General features: G+C 38.5%; 1 protein-coding gene across 7 annotated transcripts in view; it reads right to left on the bottom strand.

Annotated features, from left to right (window-relative positions):
• STARD13 (StAR related lipid transfer domain containing 13) overlaps positions 1 to 18,330 on the bottom strand; it is a 389,825-nt gene that overhangs the window by 102,434 nt on the left and 269,061 nt on the right. The window contains exon 1 of one of the 7 annotated variants that reach the window (XM_057533177.1): positions 11,346 to 11,636. The exons of 5 other annotated variants lie outside the window; for them this stretch is intronic. The gene's annotated coding sequence lies outside the window, so the exon portion shown is untranslated. Of the gene's footprint in view, positions 1 to 11,345; positions 11,637 to 18,330 lie in introns of those variants that run through there. One more of the 7 variants, XM_057533179.1, reaches the window with a different exon arrangement.

Here is an 18,330-nt window from a genome sequence, read left to right as displayed (position 1 = left end):
TTATTTTCAACATTTTCTAAATTAAAAAAAGGAAGAATGGTAAAATTGGAAGCCTGGTAAGAAGTTGAAACTTGACTGCTTCAAGTATACCCTGGTTCTTTGCAAAGAATCTAAAAAGGGCAGCACTGAGGTCAATACAATTATATATAATTGATCAGGCAACCCCCTGATTATTAAAAACTTTATTATGATTATTAAAACAATGCCAGTGTCTTATTTGCCATTTTTCATATTATTTATGAATAATATCATGTTAACTATCTTTGTTCAGAGAGCTTTATCTACTTTTTTTTTTTTTTTAAACCACTTCCTTAGGATAATTTCCTAGAAGCGGATTTACTGGATGAGAGGGTCTTGATAAATGCGGCCAAACTGCTTTTTCAAAAAGATGGCTACATTTTCTTTTTAAAACATATCTAGCCACAGATAAATCAAGGCTCTCTCCACACAGAGACAGTTGATTGACAGTTTTAATTTTTAGCTAGCTAAGTGTAATTAGTAGGGCTCAGATAGGACCAGCAGGTTAACCATTTGTCTACTGGTGATGGCATACATAGCTTTTCCAGCCTAAAACAGTCTATGTGCTACTACACTATAATGGTCAAATTATTCCAGACACACACATGGGTACCCAGACTCTGTCCCAAAAGGTGTGTGATTATAATATACCACCAACTAGATAATATTTTCAGAAAGATACAGAAAGACTGTATTCTGTTTACACTTGTATATTCTGTATAATGTTGTTCATTCATTCAACAGACATTACTTGAACACCAACCACTTATGAGAAACTATGGTAACCACCAGGGAATCAAAGAAACATGGAGTTTTCCCTGCCTTTGAGGAGCCTACAAAGGGAGAGAGATATGTAAATAAAGAATGAAGTAGAAGATAAGAACTCTCGATTAACCAAGATGGCGGAGTAGAAGGACGTGCTCTCACTCCCTCTTGCGAGAGCACCAGAATCACAACTGGCTGCTGGACAATCATTGACAGGAAGACCCTGGACTTCACCAAGGAGGACACCCCACGTCCAAGGACAGAGGAGAAGCCACAGTGAGACGGTAGGAGGGGCGCAATCAGAGTAAAATCAAATCCCATAACTGCTGGGTGGGTGACTCACAGACTGGCGAACACTTATACCACAGAAGTCCACCCACTGGAGTGAAGGTTCTGAGCCCCACCTCAGGCTTCCCAACCTGGGGGTCCGGCAAAGGGAGGAGGAATTCCTAGAGAATCAGACTTTGAAGTCTAGTGGGAATTGATTGCAGGACTGTGACAGGACTGGGGGAAACAGAGACCCCACTCTTGGAGGGCACACACAAAGTAATGTGTGCATCGGGACCCAGGGGAAGGAGCAGTGACCCTGGGGGAGACTGAACCAGACGTACCTGCTGGTGTTGGGGGGTCTCCTGCAGAGGCGAGTGGTGGCTCTGTTTCACCGTGGGGATAAGGACACTGGCAGCAGAGGTCCTGGGAAGTTCTCCTTGGCGTGAGCCCTCCCAGAGTCTGCCATTAACCCCACCAAAGAGCACGGGTAGGCTCCAGTGTTGGGTTGCCTCAGGCAAAACAACCAACAGGGAGGGAACCCAGCCCCACCCATCAACAGTCAAGTGGATTAAGGTTTTACTGGGCTCTGATCGCCACAGCAACAGGGAGGGAACCCAGCCCCACCCATCAACAGTCAAGTGGATTAAGGTTTTACTGAGCTCTGACCGCCACAGCAACAGTCAGCTCTACCCACCACCAGAGCCTCCCATCAAGCCTCTTAGATAGCCTCAACCACCAGAGGGCAGACAACAGAAGCAAGAAAAACTACAATCCTGCAGCCTGTGGACCAAAAACCACAGTTACAGAAAGACAGAGAAGATGAAAAGGCAGAGGGCTATGTACCAGATGAAGGAACAAGAAAAAACCCCAGAAAAACAACTAAATGAAGTGGAGATAGGCAACCTTCCAGAAAAAGAATTCAGAATAATGATAGTGAAGATGATCCAGGACCTCGGAATAAGAATGGAGGCAAAGATTGAGAAGATGCAAGAAATGATTAACAAAGACCTAGAAGAATTAAAGAACAAACAAACAGAGATGACCAATACAATAACTGAAATGAAAACTACACTAGAAGGAATCAATAGCAGAATAACTGAGGCAGAAGAACGGATAAGTGACCTGGAAGACAGAATGGTGGAATTCACTGCTGCGGAACAGACTAAAGAAAAAAGAATAAAAAGAAATGAAGACAGCCTAAGAGACCTCTGGGACAACATTAAACGCAACAACATTCGCATTATAGGGGTCCCAGAAGGAGAAGAGAGAGAGAAAGGACCAGAGAAAATATTTGAAGAGATTATAATCGAAAACTTCCCTAACATGGGAAAGGAAATAGCTACCCAAGTCCAGGAAGCGCAGAGAGTCCCATACAGAATAAACCCAAGGAGAAACACGCCGAGACACATAGTAATCAAAGTGGCAAAAATTAAAGACAAAGAAAAATTATTGAAAGCAGCAAGGGAAAAACGACAAATAACATACAAGGGAACCCCCATAAGGTTAACAGCTGATTTCTCAGCAGAAACTCTGCAAGCCAGAAGGGAGTGGCATGAAATACTTAAAGTGATGAAAGGGAAGAACCTACAACCAAGATTACTCTACCCAGCAAGGATCTCATTTAGATTTGATGGAGAAATCAAAAGCTTTACAGACAAGCAAAAGCTAAGAGAATTCAGCACCACCAAACCAGCTCTACAACAAATGCTAAAGGAACTTCTCTAAGTGGGAAACACAAGAGAAGAAAAGGACCTACAAAAACAAACCCAAAACAATTAAGAAAATGGTCATAGGAACATACATATCGATAATTACCTTAAACGTGAATGGATTAAATGCCCCAACCAAAAGACATAGACTGGCTGAATGGATACAAAAACAAGACCCATATATATGCTGTCTACAAGAGACCCACTTCAGACCTAGGGACACGTACAGACTGAAAGTGAGGGGATGGAAAAAGATATTCCATGCAAATGGAAATCAAAAGAAAGCTGGAGTAGCTATACTCATATCAGATAAAATAGACTTTAAAATAAAGAATGTTACAAGAGACAAGGAAGGACACTACATAATGATCCAGGGATCAATCCAAGAAGAAGATATAACAATTATAAATATATATGCACCCAACATAGGAGCACCTCAATACATAAGGCAACTGCTAACAGCTATAAAAGAGGAAATCGACAGTAACACAATAATAGTGGGGGACTTTAACACCTCACTTACACCAATGGACAGATCATCCAAAATGAAAATAAATAAGGAAACAGAAGCTTTAAATGACACAATAGACCAGATAGATTTAATTGATATATATAGGACATTCCATCCAAAAACGGCAGATTACACGTTCTTCTCAAGTGCACACGGAACATTCTCCAGGATAGATCACATCTTGGGTCACAAATCAAGCCTCAGTAAATTTAAGAAAATTGAAATCATATCAAGCATCTTTTCTGACCACAACGCTATGAGATTAGAAATGAATTACAGGGAAAAAAACGTAAAAAAGACAAACACATGGAGGCTAAACAATACGTTACTAAATAACCAAGAGATCACTGAAGAAATCAAACAGGAAATAAAAAAATACCTAGAGACAAATGACAATGAAAACACGACGACCCAAAACCTATGGGATGCAGCAAAAGCGGTTCTAAGAGGGAAGTTTATAGCTATACAAGCCTACCTAAAGAAACAAGAAAAATCTCAAGTAAACAATCTAACTTTACACCTAAAGAAACTAGAGAAAGAAGAACAAACAAAACCCAAAGTTAGCAGAAGGAAAGAAATCATAAAGATCAGAGCAGAAATAAATGAAATAGAAACAAAGAAAACAATAGCAAAGATCAATAAAACTAAAAGTTGGTTCTTTGAGAAGATAAACAAAATTGATAAGCCATTAGCCAGACTCATCAAGAAAAAGAGGGAGAGGACTCAAATCAATAAAATCAGAAATGAAAAAGGAGAAGTTACAACAGACACCGCAGAAATACAAAACATCCTAAGAGACTACTACAAGCAACTTTATGCCAATAAAATGGACAACCTGGAAGAAATGGACAAATTCTTAGAAAGGTATAACCTTCCAAGACTGAACCAGGAAGAAACAGAAAATATCAACAGACCAATCACAAGTAATGAAATTGAAACTGTGATTAAAAATCTTCCAACAAACAAAAGTCCAGGACCAGATGGCTTCACAGGTGAATTCTATCAAACATTTAGAGAAGAGCTAACACCCATCCTTCTCAAACTCTTCCAAAAAATTGCAGAGGAAGGAACTCTCCCAAACTCATTCTATGAGGCCACCATCACCCTGATACCAAAACCAGACAAAGACACTACAAAAAAAGAAAATTACAGACCAATATCACTGATGAATATAGATGCAAAAATCCTCAACAAAATACTAGCAAACAGAATCCAACAACACATTAAAAGAATCATACACCACGATCAAGTGGGATTTATCCCAGGGATGCAAGGATTCTTCAATATACGCAAATCAATCAATGTGATACACCATATTAACAAATTGAAGAATAAAAACCATATGATCATCTCAATAGATGCAGAAAAAGCTTTTGACAAAATTCAACACCCATTTATGATAAAAACTCTCCAGAAAGTGGGCATAGAGGGAACCTACCTCAACATAATAAAGGCCATATATGACAAACCCACAGCAAACATCATTCTCAATGGTGAAAAACTGAAAGCATTTCCTCTAAGATCAGGAACGAGACAAGGATGTCCACTCTCACCACTATTATTCAACATAGTTCTGGAAGTCCTAGCCACGGCAATCAGAGAAGAAAAAGAAATAAAAGGAATACAAATTGGAAAAGAAGAAGTAAAACTGTCACTGTTTGCGGATGACATGATACTATACATAGAGAATCCTAAAACTGCCACCAGAAAACTGCTAGAGCTAATTAATGAATATGGTAAAGTTGCAGGTTACAAAATTAATGCACAGAAATCTCTTGCATTCCTATACACTAATGATGAAAAATCTGAAAGAGAAATTATGGAAACACTCCCATTTACCATTGCAACAAAAAGAATAAAATACCTAGGAATAAACCTACCTAGGGAGACAAAAGACCTGTATGCAGAAAACTATAAGGCACTGATGAAAGAAATTAAAGATGATACCAACAGATGGAGAGATATACCATGTTCTTGGATTGGAAGAATCAACATTGTGAAAATGAGTATACTACCCAAAGCAATCTACAGATTCAATGCAATCCCTATCAAATTACCAATGGCATTTTTTACGGAGCTAGAACAAATCATCTTAAAATTTGTATGGAGACACAAAAGACCCCGAATAGCCAAAGCAGTCTTGAGGCAAAAAAATGGAGCTGGAGGAATCAGACTCCCTGACTTCAGACTATACTACAAAGCTACAGTAATCAAGACAATATGGTACTGGCACAAAAACAGAAACATAGATCAATGGAACAAGATAGAAAGCCCAGAGATTAACCCACGCACCTATGGTCAACTAATCTATGACAAAGGAGGCAAAGATATACAATGGAGAAAAGACAGTCTCTTCAATAAGTGGTGCTGGGAAAACTGGACAGCCACATGTAAAAGAATGAAATTAGAATACTCCCTAACACCATACACAAAAATAAACTCAAAATGGATTAGAGACCTAAATATAAGACTGGACACTATAAAACTCTTAGAGGAAAACATAGGAAGAACACTCTTTGACATAAATCACAGCAAGATCTTTTTCGATCCACCTCCTAGAGTAATGGAAATAAAAACAAAAATAAACAAGTGGGACCTAATGAAACTTCAAAGCTTTTGCACAGCAAAGGAAACCATAAACAAGACGAAAAGACAACCCTCAGAATGGGAGAAAATATTTGCAAATGAATCAACGGACAAAGGATTAATCTCCAAAATATATAAACAGCTCATTCAGCTCAATATCAAAGAAACAAACACCCCAATCCAAAAATGGGCAGAAGACCTAAATAGACATTTCTCCAAAGAAGACATACAGACGGCCACGAAGCACATGAAAAGGTGCTCAACATCACTAATTATTAGAGAAATGCAAATCAAAACTACAATGAGGTATCACCTCACTCCTGTTAGAATGGGCATCATCAGAAAATCTACAAACAACAAATGCTGGAGAGGGTGTGGAGAAAAGGGAACCCTCTTGCACTGTTGGTGGGAATGTAAATTGATACAGCCACTATGGAGAACAATATGGAGGTTCCTTAAAAAAATAAAAATAGAATTACCATATGACCCAGCAATCCCACTACTGGGCATATACCCAGAGAAAACCGTAATTCAAAAAGACACGTGCACCCGAATGTTCATTGCAGCACTATTTACAATAGCCAGGTCATGGAAGCAACCTAAATGCCCATCAACAGACGAATGGATAAAGAAGTTGTGGTACATATATACGATGGAATATTATTCAGCCATAAAAAGGAACGAAATTGAGTCATTTGTTGAGAAGTGGATGGATCTAGAGACTGTCATACAGAGTGAAGTAAGTCAGAAAGAGAAAAACAAATATCGTATGTTAATGCATGTATGTGGAACGTAGAAAAATGGTACAGATGAGCCAGTTTGCAGGGCAGAAGTTGAGACACAGATGTAGAGAATGGACATATGGACACCAAGGGGGGAAAACTGCGATGAGGTGGGGATGGTGATGTGCTGAATTGGGCGATTGGGATTGACATGTATACACTGATGTGTATAAAACTGATGCCTAATAAGAACCTGCAGTATAAAAAAACAAACAAAACAACTAATACTAAACTTTCATTGGGTTATTTGTATGGAAATATGTTAATATAAATGTTTCAGACATTACATGAAATTTCTAAAAATCTTATATTTGTATTTGTATGGAAATAGGTATGGAAATATGTTAATATAAATGTTTCAGACAGTACATGAAATTTCTAAAAATCTTATATTTGTATTTGTATGGAAATAGGTATGGAAATATGTTAATATAAATGTTTCAGACATTACATGAAATTTCTAAAAATCTTATATTTGTATTTGTATGGAAATAGGTATGGAAATATGTTAATATAAATGTTTCAGACATTACATGAAATTTCTAAAAATCTTATATTTGTATTTGTATGGAAATATGTATGGAGATATGTTAATATAAATGTTTCAGACATTACATGAAATTTCTAAAAATCTTATATTTGTATTTGTATGGAAATATGTATGGAAATATGTTAATATAAATGTTTCAGACATTACATGAAATTTCTAAAAATCTTATATTTGTATTTGTATGGAAATATGTATGGAAATATGTTAATATAAATGTTTCAGACATTACATGAAATTTCTAAAAATCTTATATTTGTATTTGTATGGAAATATGTATGGAAACATGTTAATATAAATGTTTCAGACATTACAGGAAACGTCTAAAAATCTTATATGTTCTGGTATAATGTTATAAGTAATAATCCTAGTTATTACTTTAAAATGTATATCTCAGAAATAACTAATTTTCTTGTCAACTGCATTATTATGAACTTTCATCAAATCTTTAACCATGGTCATTTTTAAGTCTTTTGTCATTTACAGACAGTTCTGGGTGTACTCTGATGATTTTGCAAATATGTTCCTATAAAAGAGTTTCATCTTCAAGAAATTCATGGAAAAGACTCTGACAAGTACAGGTTTCTGGTAACTGACTGTACTGCTGAACTGAATGAATAAGCATTTTCAGAACTCTAATGAAAAACTGATGAACTCATAAAAGTGCTAACAAAAGATCAAGATGAAAAAAAAGAAATTAATTACATGGGACTGAGTGAACTGATGAGGATGAGTATAATTTTTGTGACTTTCTGTCTGAATTAAAAAAAAAAAATCCCACAAGGACTCAGAGGAAAAGAATATACAAATCAATTTTCACTGCAAAGTAAAGGAGCTGTTACAGTGGAGGATTACTGGACTGAATGTCAATTTTATGACATAGTATAAGTGTGTTTCATGTTTGGTAATTGCAATCATTGTTGCTTTTGTTGTGGTCATCCATGTACAATGCTTGGTGTCAGTCTATCTATCTCTTGTAAAAATAAAATACAGTGTGTGTGTGTGGAAAAAAAAAAAAAAGAAGATAAGAACTCCATCAGAAGTTTATACTCTGGGAACCATGAATGAAGACGCTCCTGACTCTACGGAGGAAGAATATTAGGGAAGCCTTCAAAGGCTGGTAATGTTTAAAGCAGCTTTGGAGGATGAAGAGAACGATAAAAAGTAGTAGAGAAAGTATTTAGTGGAGCCCGGGAATGGAATGAGTGGAGCATGGAGGTGTGGAAGCGTCAGGGTCAAATCGGCGGGAGGGGGAGGAGGTACATGATGGTACACTGGTTAGTTCTCTCCATGAAGGGCTCTAGGGGTTCGAAAGAGGGAGGAGATCAGAAGAGGGTCAAGAGAAGCCTCTGAAGGATGAGCAGGATTTGTTAAGGAAGAGAGGAAAGGAATATTCCAGGAAGCGAACAAGTGACTTTAAAGTTTTCAAAGCGTTTTCACACATATTATGCCATTTGACCTCCACAACAACCTTATGTGATAAGGTAAACATTCTTTTTTTTTTTCTTATACATTGTTATTCTCATATTGCAGCAGAAAAACTACGAGTCAGTGAGGTTAAGTGACTTGCCCAAGGTCACACAGTTGAGTGTGGGCAGCTGTGCTTCAACAACTCAGTGAATGGTGCCCAGGGGGATGGTTTTGTTTGGAGTGTGGTGTATTGGCCGCTGAGATTGGCAGGTCTGACTTCTGACTTCTGATGCTGTTTGCACCATATTAACCTGCTATCATGTTTATCACTTCAAATGAAAATGGTTTAAAATGAAAACACACTAATGGCTCCTATCTTTTACTTTTAACATTTTATATACTGTTGTTTTTATTAGAATATTTTGGAAAGATTCTCTCCTCTCTCTTTCTCTCTCTATATACATATCTCTATACCTTATATGAAGATAAGCATGTATTTATTTAAATATGGTATATATGTATACATAAAATGTTAGAAAATATTAGGTAACTTAATTTGCACTATCATCCATTTCCTTACAACAGGAATTTAAAAAATTATATATATTTAAACATACTAGATCAAAGCAGTATTGCACCAATTTTAGCCCAACTTCTACAACTTCAACCTATTTGAGGGAATTCCTGGTATTTCCCAATGCCAGGAATTGTGATGAGAAAATCAAAGGATAATTCCACATAGAGAAAAGAGATTAGTACAAGTACCTTCAAGAGCAGGCTGCTGCAAACAAAAGTACTACTGTGTAAGATTATAGGATCTTGTTTTCAGTGACCCAGAATTTTTCAGCTTTTTCAGTCCAAGGAAACAGAGGAAACTTCAAAAATGACATATATACTAAAAACTAACAGTGCAAGACACATTATAAATATCTTGCTGACACTTGAAATGTCTCTGGGAGTCAAAGAGATGGCTAGACTTATTCACTGTATTTTTAAGCAGTGAAACTGATTTATTAAAAGGTTAGCTCTCTTCCTCAAGGTTGCCACGGTAGGCAGCATAGGGTAGTGGCTGAAATCCAAGGCTTCTGACTGTTACCTTGGTCCTTGCAATAAATTCAAAACGTCTTCATCAGGTCTGACATGGGTATTGTCAGAAATTGGCAAATATTCTTTCCCACATTAGAAAAACAGGTCTGGATGCTACTCTGTCACACGTCAGCATATGTCAGCACATGTGAGTTCAGCTCTCGCAGAATATACTGGCTGGCGTATCTGATACCCTCACACACAGATACGAGTCTACACATCAGGAAGAGTATGTTCCAGAATTTCAGAGAGACCATCTCGCACACATTTCTAAATGACTGCATAAGTTGCAGTGAGCCTACGGAGAACTCTGCCTACTGATATTTTCTTCCTCTCATGCTTCAAATCTAGATTATAGGAAACAGGTTAGACTTCTGAAAATACAGTAAGACAAAATGTTCAACTTTCAGTTTCTGACTCCCCCAATAAGAAAAGACATCAATGTGGCATTTATTATGAAATGCGTGGAAAGGGCCCTGTAGAAACAATATGGTTGCTCGTAATGGCACAATCTCATTCAAAGGTACCAGGAACACTAATGAGACCTGGATGTCAAGAAAAGCAGAAATAGATCAATACTTCTCCCCCACTCGTAGTTGCTCCACCATCAGTCACTGCGCTTGCTCTATGTAAATGAAATCAATCAGCAAGGATTTCTGTAAAATGCATAAAACAGTTGTCTTCTAGACTCTCCCAGAAGATAAATGATTCCAGACGTTGGACTGCAGCCATTTTCCCACACATGCTACAAAGTTTTGACATCCATATTGGGCCATAACACTGAGTGGTTTTGCAAGTTTACAGCCAGTGCTTCCACTTCTGGTTTGGACTAGAGAGCTTGCTAACGCAGATGCAAAATAAGTCCCTTTTTGCCTGTGTGAATTGTAAGAGAACTGCCTTTTTCTAATACAGGGGCTCCTGTGATCCACCTCAAAACTTTTTGCTATTGCTCATATAAGCTTATCGTTCCAAATCACTGCTTTAGATCTCTTCAGAATCAGACAAATCCCAGACTAATAAAACATATGGCATGTGACATTAAATGCAGACCTCTTAGATGTAAAATACAACAACAAACAGCACAAGTCCAACTTTGTTTTAAAACTAATACGTTTGGAAATGTATTAAACATACACAGCAGAATTGTTTTATATGGCAGCTTATAAAGAAGATCCAGAAGCAGCCTCCTTTAAAAACTATGTCAACACAATAACATTATTAGGAAAGGCATGTAGAAGTTTAGGTCATATTCATGGCTATTTATGTAACCGATCTCAGGGAATTAAATATCCAATAGACAGCATTTTCTGCCAGCGTCTTAAATCTGAGAGATGGGTACTTTCTCACTAAATTGCCTTTGAGGAAAAATACAGGTAATATTGCCCACAGTTCAAAAAAATAAGAAAAAAGTCTGATATCAATATCTATAGTCTAACTGAGATAAAAGCAATTCTCTGAGGTTAAATAAGAGTAAATAAGTATCTTACTGTAACTTTCAAATGTTTTTAAAGTGAAAAATTAAAATGAGAGGTACTGCTTTAAATTTTAAATCAAGTTCTTGTTAAAAGATTGTCCTTCTAAATATCAAGTACACCACAAAGAAAACTTTATGTATCAATAACAAAACTCTCAGTACAAATAGGAAGTAACTGTTGTCTTACCCAGCGCCAGAACCTCTTCTATGGAATACAAACGCACTTTGTTTAAAACGTCCTTAGGCTGTGCTGTACCTTTGAAACAAAACCACTCTCTTCTTCATTTCATTTTCTGCTTTCTTGAAAATCGCTTCTCCGAAACTGACAGATGGCGCATCTGTCACTGAGTGTTTCCTGTTCGTTATCTCTGCCAGCTAATATTTCCCCTGTGCTTAGCTGTTGTCTGTGAGACTGTTCCACATCATTCTAGCCTGATCAATGGTGTGCCTGGCTTGAGGTTGGTCTTGGTCCCGCCTCCAGCTCTAAGAGAAAAAAACGAAAACTCACAGCTGGATTTCCTATAAATCCTCTCCTTTAAATCTGGCTCTGTAGCTATGGCACATACTAGAGGAAAAAGCTGCCGGTCTGTCACAAACCAAGGCGGGGGGGCGATCTTTGCCTAAGGTCCCCCCATGCCAGTGCCAAGTGTGTAGGTTATATAACAAATCCCATGGTAACGTGGCCTGAAACTTCACAGGACAGGAGGGAGCATTTTAACCAGGCTTAGGTTTTTCTGTGTAATGCGACTCAAAAGAAGATGCCCATGACTGAAACACACACACACACACACTCACACACACACACACGCAAGCATGCACCCATGACGGAATAATTTTTAACACGTTAAAATTATGAAAACTGATTCCAAGGAGAAAATGGAAAAAGAAAAAGCACCAAAATAGGACATTATAAAATTGGTGTACTTGTACCTTTCTATCCTAAAACAGAGGTCATTATTCACATTCAGATGACATTACACCCCCTAAGCGACAGGACTGGCTGGTATTTATACTACCGATGAACTTGGTGAATCAAGAGAAGGTATGGGATGCATTTCAGGTTCTAGATGAGAGAAGACTGCTCGACCAAGTAGAGCTGACTGTGTAACACCAGTCTGCTTTGTAAATCATTAGAACACAGGGTGCATTTTTAGGTTTACATATTCTGCAGAGTCAACAGTAGTCAAACCTTATCAGGTAGAAAGGCTGCACATTTATTGCAAATAGCTATGTGAGTGCTTCTAAAATCAGGCTAAGGATTTGAAGACTGCACTAGGATCCAGAGTCAGAAGACTGGATTCAAGTCTCAGTTTTGTTTCTTGAACAGTGTCCTTGAACACGAAAAGCACAGAGTAAAGCTCTGGAGACCTGACAGGTGATTTCAAAATTAAATTAAGATGATAAAATACTTTGTTGTTATTACTCAACTTTTGTATTGTTCTTTTCAACAACAGAGAGAATATTAAATAAGTATAAATATTTAATCTGGCAAAGGATGGTGCCAAACAAAATACCACTGCCTGTGATAAGGAAAGCTAAAGATAAAAAATTCTGGGAATAACATGCAGGGTATAAAGTGCATGCTGAGGATAACAGTAACAGATTTTGAACATCTGAACTCTATCGTGAGGGCATACATGGTGAGCATAGGTCAGAATGGAGTTGAGTAGTAAGTCTGAAACCTTAGTTTTCCTTCCACATTTTCACAAAAGAATCCTGGAACCGTCATCTGTCATTTGTCTGTGAGTGCCTTAAGAGCAGGGACATACACAATTGGTGTCTGTTGAATAAATGAGCAACCGAACTAGATAGAGCCACTCACTGTAAAGGAGGAACTGTAGATGATTATGAGAAGCCCAAGGTTGAAGTTGGAAAATCAGATTCTTCAAGGCTGAGACTACCTGCGTGTCCTTCCAGTTCTGTCAAATGTGAGGTTGGGCTTTGTGGGGAAAGAGGCTTTCTGGGTCACTGGAAAGAGAGGAGCTTCGTTTGTGGATCCCTGATCTGGTCCAGCTTTCTACACTCACCCCTAAACATCTCCCCTTCCTCACTTCCTCCCATGAGAATGTCATCTGCTGGCAATGAGCATGAGTCAAGAACCAGGATGTTGGTAAACATCCCTTTAATGAAAGTACAGGGATTGTTAGGGTGAATTCTTCCTAATAGGGGATGCAAGTCCTTGTTTGCTGTGGCTGGCAAGAAGGAAGCTTTCCAAATCCAGAGGAACCCTGTTCCACGTGAGCTGTGTCAAGGGCAGCCGTGGACACCACCAACGGTAAGGAAAGGCGGATGAGATGTGCTGCTGCTCCTACACTGCCTGCTTCCTCACTGCCAGTGCGTTTCTGAGTTCTCGACTGAATACACTGCAAATGTATAATGCCTTTGGGTGTATGATCTCTTTCCCACAAACTGAAGAATGATACCAATTTGGGGTAAGAGAATTTGCCAACTGCAAAGATCTAATCTGATGAATACTCTTTTACACCTACAATGTGCAAGGCATTCTACTAGGCACCTCAGATACATGCTTCCAGCAGCAGGTTTACCATGGCATGAAGGATTACAATCCAAAACAGGATATGAGAACAGCAGGGGAGAGGAAGAGTGCAGCTGGGGGCTCAAGGCCGAAAGGTCACATCTAGTTTAGGGAATGGGGGTGGGAGAATCCAGAAGACATGACTAGGGTGGTAGCATTAAAGTTTGGGAAGGATTTGCATGGGCAGAGATGAGGGAGGACACTTAAAAGAGAAGGACACTCCTACAGTAAAGAATGAGCTCGAAGGCACAGAGACAGGAGCAAGGCAAGCTCCAGAAACAGTGAACCACCTGGTTCTGCTGAAGCATAGGGAACATGTGGGAGAATCATGGGGTGTGAGACTCCAACAACAAGGAGGAACCATACTGTGGTATATGGTCTTGAATGCTGGGAGGGGGTGTGGGGAGTTAATACTAAGTTCAATCAGCAATCATGAGCTTTTGGAAGTTTTTGAGCATAAGTGTAACATAATCTGAGCAGTGAGATCTAGAAACCATATTTAGGATGGATTATAAAGGAGAGAGTAGGCAGACTGAGCCATTTAGGAGGCTATTGTAATAATTTAAGCCAGAGGTCATAAACACTCGAACTTGGAGGATGAGGGTAAAAAAAGGAAGGGTGCTAGAGGCAGCTGCATAGCTAAGAGAGTCAAAGGAAATGAGTCAAAGCAAATCCTACTTTAAGCAATTTTTCCTGGAGATATTTGCAGACAGATGTACAAACAAATACAAGTTTTAATTTCAGCATTGTTTGTAATCACCAAAGATTGCAAACTACCTAGTGCCCACCAATAGGGAACTTACAAATAAATTAAGGTACATTCATATAATGAATTTCTATATGCAGGCATTTAAAATATATATGCAGTTACAGGAAAGCTGATGTAAGCTGATGTAGGCTGGTGATAGGCACCAGATTGTCAGTGGTTAAGGAATATGTGTAGAAGAGAGAGAAGTTGTAGGCAAGGAGTCAATTTATGGCAAAAGAAGGAAAATATTGGGGAGTGGAATGAGTACTGGGTGGGGACCTCAGGATTTGGATTTTACTTTCAAACTGGCACCTGTCTTCCGCAGAACCAGGTCAACCTAGGGCTGTGCACTGTATAACCTACCCATATGTATGTGTCAGCTTTGCTCACAACCATCAACTCGAAGATGCCAGAAACCTGCCTAATCCACCCCTGCCCATGTTTACGGTCAAAAGCCCAATACCCACGTGCCTGGGCAAATCAGTAATTGAAAAGGAACACCATCCATGTTTTGGACAAGAATGTTTTTAAGGATTATACCAGATGGCAAAGCAAATGGCACGACATCTGAAGCTTCACGTTTTTATCAAACCCTGGGCATAAGAAGTCAGCTAAGCATCACAAGCAATATCCATGCCCAGGTGTAAGTACAGTGCAAGTTCATACATGAAGCACAGCAATAATAATTAGGACTGATCTGCTGGTCCTCAGTCTTGTAATCCTTAAGCTAGGGACTGATACTTCAATCATCAATTCCCTTCTTTTCAACCATAGACATCTTTAATGATCACATACAAGAAGGAAAGTCCAGCCTCACAGAAGGGGTGTGAAACTTCAACAGCAGACCCTGGAGGTCTATGGCAGCTGTGTGTTGTTTGAAAGGGCACTGCATTGATCCAAAAGGGAATGGATATGGCTCCTTGGGGATTTTGTTTTCTTTTTTGCACAGAGCCAGGCCTGACGATTAAACATTTCTCATCAGCTCTGTAGAGAGGAAAACATACTGAGAAAATGGGGACTCTAAAGAGGAATGCAGCACATCACGGGAAGAGCCTTTCTAACTTAACATACAGATAATTTGCCTTGTGTGGAGAATTTGTGCAAAGCAAATTAAAAGTAGGATCTCGCAGCTGGTGAGGGCAGTATGGCTTCATGGTCTAGAGTATTTTCTCTCTTCCATGCAGTGAAAAAACTGAACTTCATGTCCCAGATGCCTGGGTTCTAATCTTGACTCTGCCAGGTACAAGCTGTGTGAGCATGGATAAGTTACTTGAGATTCCTCCTTGTTAAATGGATAACAATAGTACAACTCTTAGGGGTGTTGTGAAGATTAGTGGGTTAATATATGTAAAATGCTGGGAACAGAGCATGGCATAAACATTCAATAGGTGTTATCTATCATTCCATAGTGAGAATTTAAAAATATAGGTGAATACAACTACACTTAAAGGGTTGAATCTGATTAATTGCAATTCAAGAAACGGAATCCTCTGTAAGAAGAGCTAATTGCAGTACTCATCTGTAATTTACTTTAAAGCACTTGAGTATATATGGTTGATGTTACATGTGTGTTATTTAGGTAAGGCTATAACCCCGGTGCTGCTAGTGTCTGATGAAGCATTCAAAGTCTGAGACAATCTAGCTGGCTTTCTAAACAGGGAGCCTGAACTTCAGAATTGGCTGTTACAAACCCTGCTGGTACCATCTCTCCATCAACAATCTCCAGCTACCATTCTGAGTGTCAAATTGGTAAAAATTGTTACATTGCCTAGCATGCTTGGTGGACTTAAGGTGTTCAAAAGTACACACTGGCTCAAAGTATTTCAATGTAAAAATCCAGTAAGACCTTTACCTGCACCTCTGGTGATAATGCCCTAGTCTAAATCCCTAAATAGTCCTACACATGTAATCAGTATGATTTGGTTATAAGGTTTTAGTGAGAGTAGTAGTTGATCCTCTTTTAACTCAAAACTTGCTTCTTTGGCCACCCTTATTTACCAAAAAGAACCTAAGAGTTGTGCACGACCAATTTGATAATTTTAGTTCACTTCCACAGCCATGACTTCTAGAAGATTCTGCTTGCCTGATGCAGGCTCTAAGGGTGAGACAATCTGTTTTTGGAATCTGGGTGTTTGCCTCAAGCCTCTTTTGAATCTTTTATGTAAGTCTGTGGTTGAGCATCTAAAGGGAAAGCGAAGAGCTGGGACTCCTTGAAGCTTGCACACAGGTTACATGAATCGATTTATGTTGGGGGAGGGGTGTTTGCTTGTTAATAAATGTCTATGTACCTGACAGAATTTGGTCCTACATTGGGTTATCAATATGACTTGGTTGTGAGGTTTGGGGGAGAGTAGTTGACCCTCTTTTGCCTCAAAAGTTCTTCTTTGGCTACCATTATCGGGCAAAAAAGAACCTAAGAGTTGTGCAGGACCAATCTGACCATTTTTGTTCACTAATAAAGACAGCATGGGGCATGGAACCCACAGGTCAGCAAAAGTTCAAAGTTTGCTCGAAAAAAAAGTCCAGGACAAAGATGTTTCTTTTGGTCATATCTGGTTTAGATCTTGAATTCTAAGTAATTCACCAATTTCTTGGTAAAAAGAAACTAGAAAAAACACATCAGAAATGTACTACACATTATTTGCTTTATGCTATGAATATAATTATAAATATGAAAATATAGGTCTCATCCTGCAGTATAGGTTCATTCGCTTTTAGTAAATTTTTGTTATCCTCACAAAGTAAAATCAAAGACTATCTAATACATTTTAATAACTAATAAAAATAAACTTTAAATATTTTTTCTTTAAAATATTTTAATTACACCAAATAATGCTCATTTTAAAAATTCAAACAAAAGTCCCTTTTATATCCCCAACTCCTAATTCTACTTCCCTCCCTGGAGGTAATCACTATTAACAGTTTAGTGTCTATTTTCCAAACTTTATATATATGTAATATATATGTATAACTTTTTATGTATATATAATATATACATACACATATTTTATATGTGTAAAATATACACACATATGTTTCTACATATATGTACATACACCCATATTGCACACCCATGAGATAATTATTCTTACATAAATAGAATCATATATGTATTATCCAAAGACTTATTTTGTTCACTTAACAGTCTTGGAGATCTTCAGATAAACCAATAAGAAAGCTACTAGGCTTAATCCAATGGAACCCCAGTGACTATTTAGTCAAAAGTCTGGTACCAGGGAGGCCAGACCAAAGAAGTAGCACTGCTCCAGAATGGAGTCAGAAACACGCCTGTGCTTTTCTGGGTGGGTCACTTGACAGATCTGTCCCTTCTGTTCCTCTCCAATAGTTTTACATCCTGGGCAGTATGGAAGAATAGATGGATGAATGAGTGAAAACACAAACTCATAAGTTAAAAAATTAATTGAGTGGAATTCAATTCCTTTACTTGCTGCAGGTGACAGACTGTCCTTCTAACATGCACACAGGTATCTGGAGTATGCCTGCCTTTTTTCTACTGCATTTTAAGCAGAAAATAAATACCACCTTCCACTGTTGAGTTTCTCTTACTTATGGCAATGGAAATGTCGAACTTTCAGATCTGGATATTGAGTCGCTTGGGTGCACGTGCCCTCGGAGCATGAGCAAGCAGCCACGCGTGCTAGTTTGCAGGGGTCCTGCAGACAGGCACAGGCAGGAGCAGGCGTGCACAGCGAGGGCTCTGTGAGTTCCCACAGTCTCTGGGGTCATGGAGCCCATTTTCAAGTTGCAACTTGTGGTTTTCAGGTTCTCAGGATACTGTGTGTGTCTCCAACACAATTTCAGTAGCAAACATTCTAGGTAATGTTGAAAACCAAACAAACCCGAGTTTATATTGTGCTCTAAAAACAA

The sequence above is a fragment of the Balaenoptera acutorostrata genome, chromosome 18, assembly GCF_949987535.1.
Source record: "Balaenoptera acutorostrata chromosome 18, mBalAcu1.1, whole genome shotgun sequence".
Lineage (NCBI taxonomy): Eukaryota > Metazoa > Chordata > Mammalia > Artiodactyla > Balaenopteridae > Balaenoptera > Balaenoptera acutorostrata.
The sequence above is the reverse complement of the archived record's forward strand: the minus strand, read 5'-3'. Positions and strand labels throughout refer to the sequence as shown.